This window comes from Musca autumnalis, unplaced genomic scaffold (assembly GCF_047663935.1).
Source record: "Musca autumnalis isolate F117 unplaced genomic scaffold, ASM4766393v1 scaffold_4, whole genome shotgun sequence".
Lineage (NCBI taxonomy): Eukaryota > Metazoa > Arthropoda > Insecta > Diptera > Muscidae > Musca > Musca autumnalis.
The window spans coordinates 136191911-136212316 of NW_027411977.1; the positions used below are offsets into that span (position 1 = coordinate 136191911).

General features: G+C 36.7%; 2 protein-coding genes and 1 long non-coding RNA gene across 4 annotated transcripts in view; 2 read left to right on the top strand and 1 right to left on the bottom strand.

Moving 5' to 3' along the window:
- The window catches only part of LOC141402536 (uncharacterized), a 301381-nt gene that overhangs the window by 245434 nt on the left and 35541 nt on the right, over window positions 1–20406 (top strand). The window lies entirely within an intron of this gene.
- LOC141404163 (uncharacterized) lies at window positions 1996–2621 on the bottom strand. Of its 2 annotated transcripts, none has more exons than XR_012412961.1 (4): window positions 2564–2621; window positions 2301–2460; window positions 2173–2236; window positions 1996–2105 (listed from the first exon to the last, which is right to left on the bottom strand). It is a non-coding gene; the product is annotated as an uncharacterized lncRNA (long non-coding RNA). The 2 variants fall into 2 exon arrangements; XR_012412962.1 differs by having other exon boundaries at window positions 2301–2463; window positions 2564–2619.
- The window catches only part of Glut1 (Glucose transporter 1), a 209758-nt gene continuing 205140 nt past the window's right edge, over window positions 15789–20406 (top strand). The window contains exon 1 of the mRNA XM_073984030.1: window positions 15789–16125. The gene's annotated coding sequence lies outside the window, so the exon portion shown is untranslated. The remainder of the gene's footprint in view (window positions 16126–20406) is intronic.

Genomic DNA, 20406 nt, shown 5'->3' on the forward strand with positions numbered 1-20406 from the left:
TAAATATGTATAACATTATTATTTATGATGGCCTGTCATTTTAAACACAAATGCTTTGTCCTTTTCCTTTCTATGGCGATTATAAATAACTTCCTTGAAGTCTGATCTAAATTAAGTTGTATTTTATTATTACGTTTGACTCGTTTATATTGTTATGTATTTTCAAAATGTAAACGGAATGGAAATATTGTGACAGAAAACTTACCATGCAGAGATTGCGAACGTACAGGCGTATTAGGAATACCGTTTTATACAACCTCCTCCAACCAACCAAACAATTGCACTTAAAGGTTGGGTGTGATTAAGGTATGATTCGTGAAAAGTCAGAGATTCACACAGACAATGAAATACGGTAGCTACTGATATTGTCTAACGCAGCAAAGATCCAAGCACCATCAACGTAATGGAATTTTATCTGATACGATCTAACCTCAAGTTCGTGATGAAGTTCGAAAGGAACTATCATCAAGAAACGAAGAAGGAACTGCGTGTCGGCGAAATTTCTACGTCAAGAGCTGGATAAAACTTCTAGCCTCCTTCTCCAAAACAGCATTGTCGCAGCCTTCAAAAAGAAGAAGAACTAGGCTGAGGAGAAGTCAAAAAGGAAAATAAGGTGTCCAAGTCCTCCGTTAAAGTTTCATTTGATTTTTCAGCTGTCTCAACTCCTAACCCCCGCAAAAGGGTGATAGATAGACGTATACTTCAGCCAGATTTTGCTTATCAGCTGCATACATCTGCATCATTTGCATACATCTTGTCAGAATCTCTACACTGGTTTTTGACAGTTCGACTGTAATCCTATGAGCTATTGATGCCTTTTTGTTCTTAAGCCGATAAATTGCTGTCCTGACATCACATTAATAAATTAGGGAAGAAGGATATTGTTTGAATACGCCCGGGTGTCGGAATCGGAGTTTAGTCACAAAATCACGAAACTGTTTTCTGTAATTTAAAATAAACAACATTTCTAAAAAACGTTCTCAGCTAGACAGTTCCCTTAATTTTTTGTTTTTTTTTATGACCAAGGCGGAGAAGTCTCGACAATGTCGGTTTGAAAACATGGGGAAAATAAGCGCCTATGGTGTAAAAACGTTACATCTCAAAATCTTTATTTAATTTATCAATCTTCCAATTTGAAAAAAATATACATACATTTTCCAAAATAATATTAAAAATACATATATGCATACATACATACTTAATGCACGTGCTTAATTTGAATCTCAAGGACAGAATTCCAATCACAATTACATTCGATTAACCCATACTTCTTTTTCCCAATTCTCCTAATCGTTTCTTTCTCGTTCCAGTGTTGATAAGAAAATTATAAGAAAGAGAAAAAATAGAACAATACATAAAAAAAACAAATAAATAAATGTGGATGGATATCGATCGCACTCCTTTCGCATGCTTCACTGAAAGAAAAAGCTTCATAATATAAACGAAATCTTACGTTCCATCAATGAAATTTGTCATTGATTTTGAGCCAACGTAGAGCTTCATTGAAACGAAAAAAATTTCATTGAGTTCCATTGAAGTAAAATTAACGAATTTGTTCATTATTGCAATGAAACTTCTTCATTGATGCACTGAAATCTCTTCATTAATGCAATGAAACTTCGTCATTGATGCAATGAAATATCTTCTTTAATGAAATGAAACTTCTTCATTGATGCAATGAAACCTCTTCATGAGTACAATGAAACCTCTTCATTAATGCAATGAAACTTCTTCATTATTGCAATGAAATACTTTCATTAATATAATGAAATACTTTCATTAATACAATGAAATACTTTCATTAATGCAATGAAATATTTTCATTAGTGTAATGAAATACTTTCATTAATGTAAAGAAATACTTTCATTAATGCAATGAAGCCTTACGTTGGTTCAAAATCAATGATACATTTCATTGATGTAACGTAAGATTTCATTTATTTTATGAAGTCATTTCATACTCACGTAATGCATAAAAATTAAGTCAAAGCTAAACATGTTTAATTCATTTTATTGCAATTAGTTTTGACCATGTATACAATACGTCATTCTTGATTCCTAAGGTATTAACTAAATACATTAATGATACCATTGGTCGTTGTCATCTGTAAGTAAAATTGAAAGAATAAACAATTTGTTACTAAATAACTGGTTTTCTACACAATAACTTACCTTCATATTTTGCCGCTCAGCCATCCCCTGTGTACTTCACATAAAACAACTGTACATATAAAAACTGCATGAAAGAGTTTTAGGTTAATATTTGTATTTTCTTTTCACATTAAACAGTTCACACCTACTTTCAACGAAGTTTATGATCCTATTGGGCGTTGTCACCATTAAGTAAAAATGAAAATCATAAAAACTGTTAGTAATTTATTTGTCTTTTGTCGCTGGACACCAAACTCTTGGCATTTTCTCCGTCATTCCACTCTTCTTTAGATTTTCTATTGCTTGCATCTACTACAAAGAAAAAAAACCAAATAAATAAAAATTCACTTATATAAACAAATGAATACATAAAACTTAACAGAAATAGTTTGTCCAATATTTACATACTTACTTTTCAAAGTTAAAAACACGAATCGTAAAATTTTTATTCATCCGCACTTGGCGGCGTTATAATGTCAACTAAAACAATGTTGTTGAAAATTTGCTGATCAACTTTTTGGCAGACAGGGTTGTTTTGTCTAATCGTGTTTTCTGCTTGTTAAATGCACACACGCACATTCACACCTCACAGCTGGAATTTACTTCATAACAACAATGAAATACCTAACAAGGAACAACAGAGAATAACATACCGAGAGAATAAGCCTTGATACACAAGTAGAAAAAATGAGAACAAAATTTTAATGAGAATGAATATGTATGTATATCAAAGTCAATCGCTAGCAAAGCAAGTAGAAATTTTTGTACAGTTACGCTTTTAGTGACGCTTCTGCTAATATTCGTACATACATATGTATGTTTGATGTATGTGATTCTATACACACATATGTATGTACGTGGCTGATTTATAAATGTGTTCTGTTTATGATTGTGGAAAATTTAAAAAATTTGTTTAATAAATAAAAATAATTAGAAGAAAAATGATAATATAAGGGTCATAATATAGATAAGATTTCAGACCCTTTTTCATTCCGCAAAATAGTATTGTATAGTATATAGGGTGCCACAGTGGTGCAATGGTATGCACGCCCGCCTTGCACGCATAAGGTCGGGGGTTCGACTCTCCGGCCAAGCAACATCAAACATTTTTCAACGGTGGCAAAATACCCCTCAGTAATGTTGGCGACATTTCCTGAGTATTCCAGCCTTGAAAAACTTCTCCACAAGTGGTGTCTTAAGACACGCCGTTCGGACTCGGCGATAAACAGTAGGTCCCATATCATTGAGCTAAATATGAATCGGGGTGCACTCATTGATATGAGAGAAGTCTCCCTTGTCCCGTATGGGATGTTGTGGAACAATGTTTTGTTTGTTTTAAAATAGTATTGGGGACTTCAGAAATGTTTCATTAATTTAATGAAAATGTTTCATTTATTCAATGAAACTGTTTCATTTATTCAATGAAACTGTTTCATTTATTCAATGAAACTGTTTCATTTATTCAATGAAACTGTTTCATTTATTCAATGAAACTGTTTCATTTATTTAATGAAACTATTTTATTTATTTAATGAAACTATATCATTAATTTTTGGAGCCAACTAACAACATCAAATATATCCAATTTTCCACCATTTTCTTAAAAGATGTTTGAATACTAGTTTTTTTAAGCACTACTATTTAGCATAGTTTCAATACTCACATATTTTTTAAATTTATAGAAATAAAAGTTTCATTACATCAGTGAAATACGTTTCATTTCTTCAATGAAACCAAAAATCATTAAATTTTAGTTAACGTAAGGTTTCATACCATGAACTAAACATTTCATTGTATTAATGTAACATTTCATAGTATCAATGAAAAATAATCAATGAAACCCGTTCATTGATACAACGAAGCATTTTTCTTTCAGTGTTGTTTCAATGACACCACCTGTACCTGAAGGAGTGGACCGATATGGTTTATCTTCGAATTTAAACTATGTTTGGACAAAATATTACGAAGGCCAAATTTTGGACCGAATCGGCAGATCCGTTCGAGAGTTATATTGCGCTCCATCGACTACACACGGTGTTATAGGGGCTTTTTGCATCCCCCATACGACGGTACAAGTTTCATCAGGGGCAAGTCCATACTTCCTGAGAAAATAGCCTGTTCTCAGGAAGTATGGACTTGCCCCTGATGAAACTTGTACCGTCGTATGGGGGGCAATGAATACAAGCTGTTGCATGAACTTATCCGATTGAGTCCATTTTGGAACCTCATCTAAGCTTAGTAGAAATTACACGATGTGCAAAGTATGTGTCAAATCGGTTACTTCCTTCAAGAGTTATCATGCGACAGACAGACACATTTCGTCCAAACATACTTGGGGTCTAAAACCATTATTTCGATGAGGCACATTTTGCCCGTATGAAAGTGTATATACCCTCGTTAGCATAAATGCTGAGGGTATAAAAACATTGGCAATGGCCTGTCGAAATTATTTAAAATAGCCAAAAAGCAGTTGAAACTAAAATAAAATACGAACGAAAAAATGCTGCGTGGACAAAAATTATGAGTGACGGCCGTAAAAGGGTTTATTAGCAGCACCATGTTGGTTAGTAGAGACTTTGCCGATATGAAAAGGCGATCGACATTATATTGTTTATTGATTGTTTTGCATATTTTTTTGAGGTATAGAATTTAGAGAGAGCGAGAGTGAAATCTGTTACATTATTTAACACAAAATGTTCACCCATAAGAAAGGAGAAATGAAACTTGAGCTGAGATTTCCGATTACTAAGCCAGCCCTAAAAAATATAAAAATAACAGAACAAGTAAAAAAGTATCAGCCGGTTTTGTCGACAGAGGTATACCCTCAGCCTATGGGAATTGAAACATTAATCTATTGACAATATCGAATCGAATACCGGCTACGCAACCGAAATCCTTTTCCAATAATTTTGTATTAGGGGGTTTTCAGATTTTGTGTTCCTTATTGGCCCTTGCCGACAAAAACCAGACTTAAATAATGTTGACATTCTATCACAAGAAAATAACTATAAGAGACGATTCACATTAGAAATGTTACACATAATAAATTTACCTAACGAAAAACGGATTAATTATAAGACTGACACAGACCATAGTGCTCACATTTATAGAAACATAGTCCATAAACACAGACGTAAGAAAGCTCAGTGTGATGGTGACATTAGAATCGAGTAGCCGCATCTCTCTCTAAAACATGTAATTTATAATTATACCCTACACCACTATGTGGGGAGGGTATTATAAGTTGGTTGTGGCCAAAAAGTTTGTAACGCATCGAAATAGTGGTCGTAGACCCATACTTATATATACCAAAATGAATGACTCGACGAGCTGAGTCGATCTGGCTATGTGTGTCCGTCCGTCAGTCCGTCCGTCTGTCCGTCTGTCCATCTAAACCTTGTAATCACGCTACAGGTCGCAATTTTGATCGGATCGTCACGAAATTTTGCATGTTGATGGGGGTCCCGTAGGGGAAGAAGCCTATTGATTTTGGTGATGGTCGGATAATATTTAGGGGTCGGAAAGGGCAAAAAACTTAGGTGGATAAAAAGACAACGTTTTTTTCCAAAGCGAATATCTCAGCTTCTATATGGGGTATACCAAAAGCAAAACCTGACAATTAAAGTAGAAAATATCACCTTTCTAATGATGTAAAGTAGGTGCTCGTAGGTGATCAAACAACGAAGATATCACAATAAAAGCAAATAAAACACCAATTTTCATTTTTGCGATTTCAATTATATTGACGAACATCACAGCTTTAGTTGTAAACTTTCCAAAAGCAAAGCCTGACTATGAAAGTAGAAGATCCCGTCTTAACAATGATGCAAACTAGGTCGGCGTAGGTAACCAAATGACGGAGATATCGCAATAGTCGGTAATACATCCCATTTTTCTATTTTTTTGGAAATCACGCTACAGGTCGCAATTTTGATCGGATCGTCACGAAAATTTGAGGGTTAATGGGGGTCTCACAGATGAAGAAGCCTATTGAATTTGGTGATGGTCGGATAATATTTAGGGGTCGGAATGGGCAAACACTTATTTGGAGAAAAGTCAACATTTTATTTCAAAGCCAATATCTCTGTTTCTTTAAGAGGTATATCAAAAGCAAAACTAGGCAAGGAAACTACAAAATATCACCTTTACAACGAAGTAAAGTAGGTTGTCGTAGGTGGCCAAATAGCAGAGATATGGCAATAGTCGATAATGCATCCCATTTTCCGATTTTTTTGTAATCACGCTACAGTCGCAATTTTGATCGGATCGTCACGAAATTTTGGGGGTTAATGGGGGTCCCAAAGAGAAAGAAGCCTATTGATTTTGATGATGGTCGGATAATATTCAGAGGTCGGAATGGGCAAACACTTATTTGGAGAAAGGTCAACGTTTTAGTTGAAAGTCAATATCTCTGTTCTATTAGAGGTATATCTAAAGCAAAACCTAGCAAGGAAAGTAGAAAATATCACGTTTACAACGATGTAAAGTAGGTTGTCGTTGGTGGTCAAATAGCAGAGATATGGCAATAGTCGATAATGTACCCAATTTTCCGATTTTTTTGTAATCACGCTACAGGTCGCAATTTTGGTCGGATCGTCACGAAATTTTGGGGGTTAATGGGAGACCCAAAGAGAAAGAAGCCTATTGATTTTGGTGATGGTCGGATAATATTCAGGGGTCGGAATGGGCAAACACTTATTTGCCTTATTTTTATTTCAAAGCCAATATATCTGTTTCTTTTAGAGGTATGTCTAAAGCAAAACCTAGCAAGGAAAGTAGAAAATATCACAATACAACGACGTAAAGTAGGTTGTCGTAGCTGCTCAAACAACAGAGATATCGCAATAGTCGGTAATACATCCTTTTTTCTGATTTGCTTGTAGTCACGCTACAGGTCGCAATTTTGATCGGATCGTCACGTTGGATGCGGGTCCCACAGAGGAAGAAGCCTATTTAGCTTGGTGATGGTCGGATAATATTCAGGAGTCGGAATAAGCGAAAAGGTTATGTGGAGGAAAGTCAACGTTTTTTTTTCATATGTGAATATCTCCGCTTCTGGTTGAAGTATTCCAAAAGGAATACCCGCCAATGGAAGACGAAAAGATCTCGTTTATATTGATGCGAAGTATGTTGGCGTAAGTGAGCAAACCGAGATATTGCAAAATTCAGTAATAAACCCAATTTTTCCATTTTTTGTAATCACGCTACAAGTTTGTATTTTGATCGGATGATGACGAAATTTTGGGGGTAGATGGGGGCTCCACACAGGAAGAAGCCTATTGATTTTGGTGATTGTCGGATAATATTTAGGGGTCGGAATGGGGAAAAATTCATTTGGAGACAAATTCAAAGTTTTATTCTTTGTGAATATATCGGCTTCTAGTAGTGGTATTCCAACGGCAAAGCCAGTAAATGGAAGAAGAAAATATTACCTTTACATTGGTGTAAAGCAGGTTGGCGAAGGTGGTCAAACAAGGGATATACCACAATAGTCGATAATGCATCGAATTCTTCCATTTTTTGCAATCAAGCTACAGGTCGTAATTTTGATCGGATGGTCACGAAATTTTGTTTGCTTACGGGGGTCCCAGAGAGAAAGAGGCATATTATTTTTGGTGTTGTCGGATTATATTCCCTAAAAGAAATGTTTAGCAGTGAAAAGCTTATGCACAGGGGTAGTGGTGTAGGGTATCACATGGTCGGCCCCATCCCGACTATAGCCTTTGCTCACTTGTTTTTTTGTTATATATTTATTGTTAAATTAATTTGTAACTTGTGGTTTTTTTCAATAGATCCCTGAATATGATTACCGATGGCAATAAAAACTTCGTTTTTTAATGACCTAAAGCCAAACAATAACAAAAATCAAAAAGTAAATCTCATCAGGTCAACTATCCACAACAACAATATTTGGATTAAAGCTGAAAGGTGTTGCAGAGGAGATACCTTAAGGAATGCATCGGCATAGTTGGAAGTGGATCTTATTTTGGGAATCATTTCTATTCAATAGATAACGTGCACTCCAGTCATTTAGTTGGTCACCGTATAACTTAGATGTTTTGGAGAACTATGTCAGGAAGCATGGGCCACAAGGAGTAACATCAGTATACATTGCCAAGCTATCTTCGAACAGACCCTAAACTGCACCTAAACAAAAATGTTGAACTCTTGTGGGAGAGGTATCCTAAGGAGTGGACAGATCGATATTGTCTTTATGCGAACTTTATCTAATATTCTCAAAAATATTACGATGTAAAAAGTATGGATCAACTCGGTTATTGCCTTCGAGAGTTATTGTGCGCACAATTTAAACGAAAAGTTTTGGACTTTTGTGGGGAGTTACCTGCTTCGAACTTAAACTAAGTTCGGACAAAATATTACGAAGGTCAAATTTGGACCGACTCGGCTGATCCGTTCGAAATCTATCATGCGCTCCAGCCACTACACATGCTCCAATAGTGATTTTTTACACCTCTCGGGCCACTATAGACCTGCCCCTGAAAAAAAACTTGTACCGTTGTAATGGGGGCAGCGAATACAAGTTGTTACAACAAAAACCAAAGTGTTTCAAGAGCAGATCATAAACGGCACTTTCCGAAATTTTGTGGGTGAGGTATACGAAGGAGTGGACCGATTCGAATTTAAACTAAGTTTGGATAAAATATTACGAAGGTTAAATTTTTGGACCGAATCGGTTGATCCGTTCGAGGGTTATCGTGCGATCCATCCAGCCAGACGGCGATTCGAGAGCAGCTCTTAAACTGCACTTTTCCGAAATTTTGTGGGTGAGGTACACGAAGCAGTGGACTGACATGACTGTAATTTAAACTAAGTTTGGACAAAATGTTGCGAAGGTCAATTTTGGACCGAATCGGCTGATCCGTTGAAGAGTTATCGTATGCTCCAGCCAGCCAGACGGACGGACAATGCTAAATCGGCTCCAAATTGTCTGAAACGGATGGATTTCGTTTAATCATACTTGGGGTTTAAAACCATTGTTCGAATGAGGTACCGTATGAAAGTGTATAGGGTTAGTCTAAAGACTGAGGGTGTAAAAAGCTAACTCTCTCTCTCTCAAGCAGCCCCTGGAATGTCCATACAGAGGGTAAGTTGCATGAACCGGCGGATGTACCTACATAGAAAGTGCATGTACCTGTTCGTCTATATTTGTAAATTGTGAGCGGTATATCTGTTCAGGATACTTCCGATCCGAGCAGGGATACAATGAAATCCCCGGACCATAGTTGTGCTCCGTTTTTCACCGTCTCATCCATGCATCGGTGATATACAACGGATGCCGTTAATGGGTACATTTCAAGAATTGAGCAGGCCTGCGTCAATTTGGACCCCATAGAGTTTTCAAATTATGCCAGGGCATCTCAACGTAGTATAGACGCAACGCCCATGATTCTGGAAAAAGCACAATTGAAGAAATGCATCTTACGGTTGACGGTAGGCGATGGACAAGGGGTACTCCGTAAAGATGTTATCAAATATAGTCTGACTGAACAAAGCAGACAACTTCTTGCCCTACTAGAGCAGATGGTGTCTCTAAGCCTCAGCCAGGGTAGTGCTACTGCTGGGGCCGAAGAAAGTTTATCGGATGATGAACTCGATACCAGTAAATTGGCCTCGGCTTCAGCGGAAACAAATAACTCCTTAATGGAGGACTGACGAACGCACGGAATGACCGATCATCGGCTGAAGCCGATAGAATGGACCACCAGAGTCATAATCACTGCTGCAGCCGCTCGTCATATACCTGCTGGTTGAATACACAAAGTAAATATAAATTTTCCGACATAGGCGACGGGATTAGCAAATGAGCGTGATGAGCTTCGTCGTACCAACTCCAGTGACCCCTGAGTCAGGGAGCTGACACTGTGAGTTAACAGAGTGGTCGGTGAACATAAACAGTACATGTGGCTATATCATATGAAGAGTTGCAACTTTGGCGCCGGAAAGAGTAACTGTTCAAAGATCACTAGCACGCTAAGTGTAAATAGTACTGCAATAAGTTATGTAGTATTTTAAGTCAGAAAGATCCCAGAAAAAAATAATTACCAAATAGTGGGTTTTTATAGTAACTACTTACAAAACACTCTACTAACCCATTATTCTAACTGGTGCATGTCGCACTGTATAACTAGTAATTCTGTGGCCAATAGAAGTTGAAAAAAAAAACTAAACAAACATGCAGTATCGGCCAAAATTTAAGCACCTCTCAGCACATTCTTTAAATGATGAGCTAATGAAAATCCGGAGGTACTTTTGTCCATATTGTTCATAATCATCCAAAAATGATGCTACAGCATCTTCTGGTCAAATCAAAATCACTTAGATTTAAGAATTAGCAAAAGAACGTTTCACAGAAGAGCTATATGGGCCGGCTTATTCAGTCGACGACCAGCAAAAAAACCTTTCATATCGACAAAAATGAAAAAGCCAGACTGGATTTCGCCAAGACCCATATGAACTGGAGTGTCCAAAAATCAAAAGTGGAGGACTGTGCTGTTTTCTGATGAATCTAAGTTTATTTTAAAGGATTCGGATGCCACAAGGCGTGAACCAAATGGGCAACAGTTAAATCCTAAATATGTGCAATATTGGTCTGTTTTTTTTTAATTAATGGAATAATGGATCGTTTCAAGTATCGTAGCGTATTAAAAGGCGTGATGTTACCTTATGCTAAAGAAAATATGCCACTTAGATGGCCATTCCAGGAAGATAACGAGCCATAACATGTCTCGAAAATGGTTAAGGTGATTCCAAAACAAGTGATCCCAATCAGCTCTCGATTGGGACTTGTGGGATCGTTAAATCAAAAATTAAAAAATTGCAAGATAAACAACTTTTTTGAACACGCAAAATTTCGCCTGAATTTAATATAAGCATGTTTCATCAAGAACAAAGGATACGCAACAAAACATTGATTTCACTAACTTTTTTTCCTTAAATTGGTGCTTTTGTTTGGTCAACTTATATTTGCGACTTAAAATGTTTTTACAGTGTTTTATTTAATTTGCTTTGGTGTCCGTTTAGTTCAAATCTTGTAACTCATTTTCAACGCAGTTGCAGTTGACCAATCGAACTAAAACTATGCACTCTTTGCATATGAAACCAAAACCAATATGAGTCAATTTCTTCCTATAATCCCCATATAGCAGTACCACCCAAGTTCTGGTATTTCGACGATTTTAACTTAATTTTTAGGCCATATTGGCTGTAATTTGGCATTTGACGTTCCCAATGGTACAGAAACTTCCTTACCAAAAATGTTGGACATAGCTCAAGGTTTTTAGATAGCGGTACCACCTGATTTCAGGTATTTTAAAGAAAATTATCTTCACTTTCAGTCCACTTTCACCTTCACTTTCCGCATTTGGAGTTCCCAACTGTACAGAAACTTCCCCACCAACAATTATGGTCATAAGTCCAGGTTTTGGAAAGTCCTTCTTTAACAGCATTACTTTCTTTATGGGCACTTCTCGGATCGGGCTGAAAATTTGGCACCCTGATCACAACGATATATAGCTTTCCCTGGAGAAGTCCATACTTCACGAGGTATGGGTCTTGACATTTTGGAACTGCCTTTCTTAACACTGCTGACTTGCTTATGGGCACCTCTCGGATCGGGCTGAAATTTTTGCCATAGATAGTCCTTGGGAACAGAATGACAACGATATATAGTTTCCCCGGTGGAAGTCCATACTTCCCGAGATATGGGTCTTGACATTTTACATATGCAATATGGGTATCGTTTTAAAGCTTATGGAGAGTACTTTTGTTCGCATAGCCCACTATTGCACCTGTGCATAGGAGAAAGTCTTAAATCTCCTGCCGAAGGCCGGCTACTTAAGAAAACTTACAATTTTGAAGAAAATGTTGTTCGCGGAGCCCACTTTTGCACCTGTCCAAAGGAGAAAATCTTAAATCCCCGGCCGAAGGTCAGCTACTTAAGAAAACTTACAATTTTGAAGAAAGTGTTGTTCGCGTAGCCCACTTTTGCACCTGTACATAGGCGAAAGTCTTAAATCCCCGGCCAACGGCCGGCTACTTAAGAAAACTTACAATTTTGAAGAAAGTTTTACTCTTTACTCTTCCTGAGCTTTAAAATGATACCCATATTGCATATGTTAATTAATATGGTGAGTAAAAAAGTCAAGACTCATATCTCGGGAAGTATGCACTTCCCCTGGGAAAACTGTGAATCGTTGTGATCAGGGTCCCAAGGACTACCAATGGTACAATTATAAGCTTGTTCCGAGAGGTGTCCATAAACAAGACAACGGTGTTATAGTTAGACATTTCCGAAATGTCAAGACCCATATCTCGGAAAGTATGGACTTGCCTTGGGAAAACTATATATCGTTGTGATCAGGATGCCAAGGACTACATATGGCAAAAATTTCAGCCCGATCCGAGAGGTGCCCATAAGCAAGTCAGCAGGATTAAGAAAGACATTTCCGAAATGTCAAGACCCATATCTCTGGAAGTACGGACTTCCCCCGGGAAAGCTATATATAGTTGTGATCAGGGTCCCTAAACGAGTCTTGTTCCTTAAAAATAACTAAAAACAAGTGAGCAAAGGCTATAGTCGGGATGGGGCCGACCATGTGATACCCTACACCACTACCCCTGTGCATAAGCTTTTCACTGCTAAACATTTCTTTTAGGGAATATAATCCGACAACACCAAAAATAATATGCCTCTTTCTCTCTGGGACCCCCGTAAGCAAACAAAATTTCGCGACCATCCGATCAAAATTACGACCTGTAGCTTGATTGCAAAAAATGGAAGAATTCGATGCATTATCGACTATTGTGGTATATCCCTTGTTTGACCACCTTCGCCAACCTGCTTTACACCAATGTAAAGGTAATATTTTCTTCTTCCATTTACTGGCTTTGCCGTTGGAATACCACTACTAGAAGCCGATATATTCACAAAGAATAAAACTTTGAATTTGTCTCCAAATGAATTTTTCCCCATTCCGACCCCTAAATATTATCCGACAATCACCAAAATCAATAGGCTTCTTCCTGTGTGGAGCCCCCATCTACCCCCAAAATTTCGTCATCATCCGATCAAAATACAAACTTGTAGCGTGATTACAAAAAATGGAAAAATTGGGTTTATTACTGAATTTTGCAATATCTCGGTTTGCTCACTTACGCCAACATACTTCGCATCAATATAAACGAGATCTTTTCGTCTTCCATTGGCGGGTATTCCTTTTGGAATACTTCAACCAGAAGCGGAGATATTCACATATGAAAAAAAAACGTTGACTTTCCTCCACATAACCTTTTCGCTTATTCCGACTCCTGAATATTATCCGACCATCACCAAGCTAAATAGGCTTCTTCCTCTGTGGGACCCGCATCCAACGTGACGATCCGATCAAAATTGCGACCTGTAGCGTGACTACAAGCAAATCAGAAAAAAGGATGTATTACCGACTATTGCGATATCTCTGTTGTTTGAGCAGCTACGACAACCTACTTTACGTCGTTGTATTGTGATATTTTCTACTTTCCTTGCTAGGTTTTGCTTTAGACATACCTCTAAAAGAAACAGATATATTGGCTTTGAAATAAAAATAAGGCAAATAAGTGTTTGCCCATTCCGACCCCTGAATATTATCCGACCATCACCAAAATCAATAGGCTTCTTTCTCTTTGGGTCTCCCATTAACCCCCAAAATTTCGTGACGATCCGACCAAAATTGCGACCTGTAGCGTGATTACAAAAAAATCGGAAAATTGGGTACATTATCGACTATTGCCATATCTCTGCTATTTGACCACCAACGACAACCTACTTTACATCGTTGTAAACGTGATATTTTCTACTTTCCTTGCTAGGTTTTGCTTTAGATATACCTCTAATAGAACAGAGATATTGACTTTCAACTAAAACGTTGACCTTTCTCCAAATAAGTGTTTGCCCATTCCGACCCCTGAATATTATCCGACCATCATCAAAATCAATAGGCTTCTTTCTCTTTGGGACCCCCATTAACCCCCAAAATTTCGTGACGATCCGATCAAAATTGCGACTGTAGCGTGATTACAAAAAAATCGGAAAATGGGATGCATTATCGACTATTGCCATATCTCTGCTATTTGGCCACCTACGACAACCTACTTTACTTCGTTGTAAAGGTGATATTTTGTAGTTTCCTTGCCTAGTTTTGCTTTTGATATACCTCTTAAAGAAACAGAGATATTGGCTTTGAAATAAAATGTTGACTTTTCTCCAAATAAGTGTTTGCCCATTCCGACCCCTAAATATTATCCGACCATCACCAAATTCAATAGGCTTCTTCATCTGTGAGACCCCCATTAACCCTCAAATTTTCGTGACGATCCGATCAAAATTGCGACCTGTAGCGTGATTTCCAAAAAAATAGAAAAATGGGATGTATTACCGACTATTGCGATATCTCCGTCATTTGGTTACCTACGCCGACCTAGTTTGCATCATTGTTAAGACGGGATCTTCTACTTTCATAGTCAGGCTTTGCTTTTGGAAAGTTTACAACTAAAGCTGTGATGTTCGTCAATATAATTGAAATCGCAAAAATGAAAATTGGTGTTTTATTTGCTTTTATTGTGATATCTTCGTTGTTTGATCACCTACGAGCACCTACTTTACATCATTAGAAAGGTGATATTTTCTACTTTAATTGTCAGGTTTTGCTTTTGGTATACCCCATATAGAAGCTGAGATATTCGCTTTGGAAAAAAACGTTGTCTTTTTATCCACCTAAGTTTTTTGCCCTTTCCGACCCCTAAATATTATCCGACCATCACCAAAATCAATAGGCTTCTTCCCCTACGGGACCCCCATCAACATGCAAAATTTCGTGACGATCCGATCAAAATTGCGACCTGTAGCGTGATTACAAGGTTTAGATGGACAGACGGACAGACGGACGGACGGACGGACTGACGGACGGACACACATAGCCAGATCGACTCAGCTCGTCGAGACATTCATTTTGGTATATATAAGTATGGGTCTACGACCACTATTTCGATGCGTTACAAACTTTTTGGCCACAACCAACTTATAATACCCTCCCCACATAGTGGTGTAGGGTATAAAAATTAAATTGCAGTATTTTATTTATAAGTGCACTTAAAACTAGAAAATATTTTTTCATGATAGAATGTCTCAAAAAAAAAAAAAAAACAAAACGCTCGCATTCGAATTAAAAATTGTAACATTATTAAACGGCAAGCGTTTTATTTGAGACTTTCCATCATGAAAAATTATTTTCTAGTTTTAAGTTCATTTATAAATTAAACACTGTAACTTATTTTTTAAACCATTTTTATTTAATATCTGTGGTGTGGGTTTAATTAACATACATTTTCAAATTAATTACAAATATTGCTAATTAATTTTCTTGTTCGCCTTCTTTCTAATTTGGGGTGTAGATTTTCTTTACCCGATGTATGGCAACACTATTTGAGAGCAAGAAAACCAAACAGGTTGTTCTTGCCTGTGCCGCTGGCGTGACGTTAACGTCGATACTGTCGTCAACGGCCTCAATGCCGATCGTTGTCTGGGCTTTATTATCAAACAAACAACAGGTTTTGCTTGTCATGTTTTCCAATGGCTGGTTGTGCTTTGATAGCCACTGGAGCTGTGGCATTCGTTCGTCGTCACAGTCCACATCAACAAACCTTTCACTCCACTCCATCTCCATCTTGCTTTAACGAGTTAGTGCATCGCTAGTATTTAACGCGTGCTGTGGTGTTACGGTGATCGTGGGTCGTTGAGATTCGCATTAACAAAGTAAAAATAAAAAGCTTTTATCATAACAAAAAGTCATTAAAAAATAAATCCAAAAGAATTCCACAAAAGTGATTATTGGGTTGTTATGAAAATAAAAATAATAATAAAATTGAAATAAAATGTCACATATTTGGCTGTTATAATTTAAAATCATTGCAATTTTTGTGAGTTCAATTGCCTCGCTCTTTGCGAAAGTGTTGCAATCTCCAATGAAGTGAAGTTTCGTTTTTTAGTGTGTTTCTGTATTTTGTTCCTCCCTCCATATTGAAGAAAGTGTTTTGTCAATATTTTGATTTTGTTTTCAATTGTCCGGTTTCGCTTTCTGCCGGCAAATCGAATGTTGTAATGTAAATAAATTAGCAATTAAATGCCCTGTGATTCATTGCAAATTCAATTTGTGTCAGTTTGCATTAAATACTTTTTTGCGAGTCAATTGTTGTTGTTGTTAATAGTTTATAGTATTATTTACGTTGTTGTTTATTTTAATTGATTTATAGAATTTGCTTGAATTCCATTCACTAGAATGTTATTGTTGTAAAATCGACTGGAAATACCTGAAGTCGTAACCGAGACGTCACTTTGGTAAGTTAATATCGCAAAGAAATCTCATTTTTATTTGTTGTAGAAGCTATCAAGGTTGATGGCAGCAGTTGTACAACAATAAACAATTAGGGAATATTGGATATTATGGACCCAAGATATTTTTGTAAAGATTATATCACAGAAACATTAAAAATTAAAATTTTTTTACTTGAAGATGTCAAAACTAATGACTAATTTATATTGTATTTAAGAAAAAATTTTGAACACATCAACAATTTTTGATAAGAAAAATATTTCAAATCGGTTTGCATTCACAAATTTTGATGCAGCTCGCAAAACTCGTGAGTTTTTTAGGGATTCTGTGGATTCGATGATACTTTAGTAGTCAAATTCGGATGGATGGAATTTAACTTTAAAGTAACCGGAAGCCTGCATTTGCCATGTTTGCATATTTATACTCTTAATTCAAAATGTTTCATATCAAATTATAAATATTCTCATTAGCAGAGGTTAATTACAGTTTTGCTGTTTGCAAAAGGAAAATGGGAAAACGGAAGTGTAAAAAAAAGATGTACAGATTCTACCAATTTGAGGTAAATCGGTTATGCCGGCAATAACAAAAAAAAAGTTTGAAATGGCCAGTTATATAAAAGGCTCGAATTAGGAAGAATACTTTTGTGGAAAAAATTCGACGTTTCTTTCTTATATGAATATATCCGCTTTTATTAGGGGTATTCGGATTGCATAGCCTTAAAGTAGGTTGAAGTAGGTGGTCACAGAACGTAGATGCAGCAATTGTCGCTAAACAATTCCATTTTCCATTGTTATACCCCCTCAGCCTTTAGGCTAACGATGGAACATACACTTTGATATGACCATACTCGCGAGTCAAAAGTGGGGAGAAGTGGTAAGTTTTTTGGGTGCAATTTTTTGGTTGGGTTGGGGCAAGTTTATTTGGGTGTGGGGTAAGTTTTTATTGTTTGGTGTCCCCCACAACTTGCTCGAATTCGAGAAGAGTTTTATTTGCGAGTGAAATTCGAGCGAATCAAACCGAGTTTTCGGAGCTCTGAATACGACCAAAAATGTACCTTATCAAAATAATAATATTAGACCCCAAGTATGATTGGACGAAATTCGTTCAGAAAATTTGGAGTAGATTTAGCCATGCCCGTCCTTCTGTTTGTCTGTCCGTCCATCTCTCTGTCTAACTGACTGATGCGCACGATAACTCTGGAACCAAATTTTTCACTACGTAATATTTTGCCCAAACTTAGTTTATGTTTAAGTTCGACTATATCGGTCCACTCTTTCGGGTACCTCCCACACAAAATTAGGAGAAAAGGTTAAGTGTAAGAGCTCCTCTCTGATTGCGTTGAATTTTTTTCAGGCGGTTGTTCTGGAGGCCGCTTTTACGACAGTACAATTCGGAGGCAAGTCGATACTTCCTGAGATAATGGTCTTAAAGCTCCAAGAAACCCTGATGGCACCAACTAGTATGGTAAATCAGCAACATAGCTCTCCCAGGGAGTTTCTGATTTGTCCAAACCTTGCACATCGTACTATTTTAGTCAGGTATCAGGTTGGAATATGTACTATATCTGTCCCGTCCTTCCGGTACCTCCCACACAAAAGTGCAGTTTGGGGGTCTCGTCTGGGATCTATTTAAATTTTTGTGCAGAGCGTTGTTTTCACGGTCCCTATTACAACGGTACAATTTTTTTCCTGAGGTAATGGTCCAAAGGCTCCAAAACTCGTGATACAAGTCAATATATTTTATATCGGTATAATTATTGCGTTTACTTCTTTTTTGGTCAGAGACTGAGGGAATATCTCCGTCAGCACAGCTGACTGATGGTTTCTTGCATGTTTTTTATACCCTCAGTCTTTAGACTTACGAGGGCAAAATGTGCCTCATCGAAATAATGGTTTAAGACCTCAAGTATATGTAGACGAAATCGGTTCCAGACAATTTGGAGTCGATTTAGCAATGTTAAATCTACTAATAAACTTAGTTTAAGTTCGAAGATAGACTTTATCGATCCACTCCTGCGGATACCTCTCCCACAAAAGTTCAAAAATGTTCGGAAAAATTGTTCGCACAATAACTCTATGGACCGATTTGATCCATACTCTGACCATCGTGAAATTTCTACCAAATATAGACGAGGTTCCAATATGGACTCTATCGGTCCACTCCTTCAGGTACCTCCCACACAAAATTTCGGAAAAGTTCAGTTTAAGACATGCTCCACAATTTGCCTTTGGTCCACAATTTGCCTTCGTAATATTTAGTTTAAGTTCGGTTCACACCTAGCGGTACCTCCGCCTCAAAAGTGCAAACAATTTCACTAAAATCTTGAACGGAGCCACCGAGTTGGTCCAAACTTTGGATCTCCTAATATTTTGTCCGAATTTAGTTTAACTTCGAAAGTTGTTCGCATCGGTCTTGTCATCGGTACGTCTGTGAAAATATCATTTAGAAATTTATACCGTTGCTTCTCCTTGTGGTCCTGTTTACTGCGATATTATGTTTTTCGTGGACATTTCTCTGCGTAGGTGGTCCGAAAGCTCTTGGTTATACGGTGACTAACTGAAGTGACTGGTGGCCGCGATTTCTATCGAAAAGAAATGACGCCAAAATAAGATCCACTTCCAAAATGGACCATTCCGTCGGTACCTCCTCCGCAACATTTCTGAGTTTTAATCCAAATTTGTATATTTTTGTCGGCAAGGGCCACAAAATCTGGAAACCCTGTCTTACATAATTTTTGAGGAAAAGGATTTCGGTTGCGTTGGAGGTATTGGATTCGATATTGCCAATAGAATAAAGCTTCAATTCAAACACTAAAATTTTTTTCGAATTTGGTCCGAGTCTTTGCACAAAGTTGTATGGACGTGGTCACCGAAATCGGAAAGTTTGTAGCAGTAAATTCTAAAAAATATAAGAGTTTGAGAAATTCCGAGAGAAAATTGGATTTCTGAAAAAAATCGGACAGAAAATTCTTGGAAAATTCGGAGAAGAGTTTATATTTTCTGTAAAAAAATATTTAATTTTTCAACTCAACTTCGACTGATGAACTGTCATATAAACCAGATATTTGGTAATGAGAGTTTTTTTTTCAGGGATGCGTTGTGATTGTGGTGCTGTAGGGCATCGCATAGAACCAGGATAATTCGTTATTTTTTAAAGTAAAGTCCTGTGTTATGCTAGTATTGTGGTTTTAAAATTTAATTATACAGTTTCTAATTTTGAAAATCAGTTTAATGTTGTTCATTTCATATACAATTAATTCAATGTATTTTTTTATTTCCAGGTAAGCTCGGAATACATATAAATAATAAGTATGTATAAAATGTTTCATACTTGTAAGTGTTTTAAATATTAAGATCTATAAATTTAAAGTATATATAATATCTATAAATGGGAATTAATATATTACGCAAGAATATACTATCATAGTCCATGTGCATTCCCACATGTATGGGAATGTGGGACAAAAATGTTTCTATGTTTCCATGTTTCAATTAAGTTTTTAGCAGAGGTTTATGAACGGCGCTCAGTGGTTCAGAATCGCTTTTTCCTGGTCAAAATTCTGTATCTTTTGAAAGGATAGAGACATTTTCATAATTCTTTTTTTATGTCGTTTTGTTCGACAAATAACACAAATAGCTTTCCCGTGAATGAAGATCGATCAAATTGGGTCTAGTAGGTCAAAGTTAAACTTTTGAGTTTTTATTATTTTGCATCAAAATAGAAGTGTTTTTGTGTTTTTTATACCTTCCTATATACAAAAAATGGCCACATCCAATATATAAGCTATATAAATAAAAAACTAAAAGAAAATGTTTGAAAAAATTATTTAAAAAAGTTGCAGTGTTTTATTTATAAATGCAGCAAAATT